This window comes from Gekko japonicus, unplaced genomic scaffold, assembly GCF_001447785.1.
Source record: "Gekko japonicus isolate JY-2015 unplaced genomic scaffold, Gekko_japonicus_V1.1 scaffold335, whole genome shotgun sequence".
Lineage (NCBI taxonomy): Eukaryota > Metazoa > Chordata > Lepidosauria > Squamata > Gekkonidae > Gekko > Gekko japonicus.
In genome coordinates, this window is record NW_015165840.1 from 490,778 (window position 1) to 491,659 (window position 882).

Consider the following 882-nt stretch of genomic DNA (forward strand, 5'->3'; position numbering starts at 1 on the left):
CCCCCCCCAGCGCCGTGTAGCCCTCCCTCCGGCAGCGGAAAAAAAAGGCACATCGAGCCCCAGCCAAGAGTGTCCCGTCGGCGCGCGGCAGCTGCCAACTTCTCCTTTTGCGTCCTGCGGCAACCGGGGAAAAGAAACCAGAAGAGGATTCGCGAGAGCCGCCGCCGCCGCCACAACAAAGGGCTTGACGCGCTCCCTCGGTCGTCGGACAGCAACCTCGCCCCGGTCCCTTCCACGTCTCGTCGACTTACCGGGAATTGGCAGAGCCCCCTTCCAACCTACAGCCCCTGGTCCAGGGGACCCAGCCTGGGCATCTGCGCGGGCATCTCTCAGGGAAGGCGGCCGGGCAGCCTCCCGCTGGAGCGCCACTCTGCCATCCTCATCCAAGCCCCCCAGCCCTCAAGCGGAGCGGCTCCCCCGACCCATTGTTAAAGGGCTCAGCAGGAGAGTCTGTGTACAAAGACAGGGAGCCAGACACATGCGGCCGCGCCTCTGCCAATCGGTTCTCGCCTTACAGGTCTACGTCAGCCGCGGCCGCCAATCACCGCGCAGTATCCAGAAGGGGCACCCCATTACATTACCCCGATGCTACCACAGGCGAGGAAGTTTTGGACCAATGGCATTGCCGTAGCTGCTCAGACTAAAAAAAGAAGGGGAGGGAGGCGGAGGAGGAAGGGGCGCGGTCACGTGGGACAGCTCCATGAAAGTGCTTTTAAGGGTGCTTAGGTGAAAGGTGGCGGTTGCTTTTCATAGCGTACTGTCGGGGGTTTGATTAAGAGTGGGTTTCCAATAATGAGTATTCCTAGAAAACAATAAACGAAGGAACGAATGTGTGTAGTGGGAGCAGCAAGCAGGCCGATTGCATTTCTTCCCGTATTGAAT

At 60.0% G+C, this 882-nt stretch overlaps 1 protein-coding gene across 1 annotated transcript in view; it reads right to left on the reverse strand.

Moving 5' to 3' along the window:
- Positions 1 to 438, reverse strand: part of CCNJ (cyclin J) — a 15,165-nt gene extending 14,727 nt beyond the window's left edge. Inside the window, exon 1 of the mRNA XM_015410994.1 lies at positions 252 to 438. The gene's annotated coding sequence lies outside the window, so the exon portion shown is untranslated. The remainder of the gene's footprint in view (positions 1 to 251) is intronic.
- Between the last annotated feature and the right edge of the window lie 444 nt (positions 439 to 882).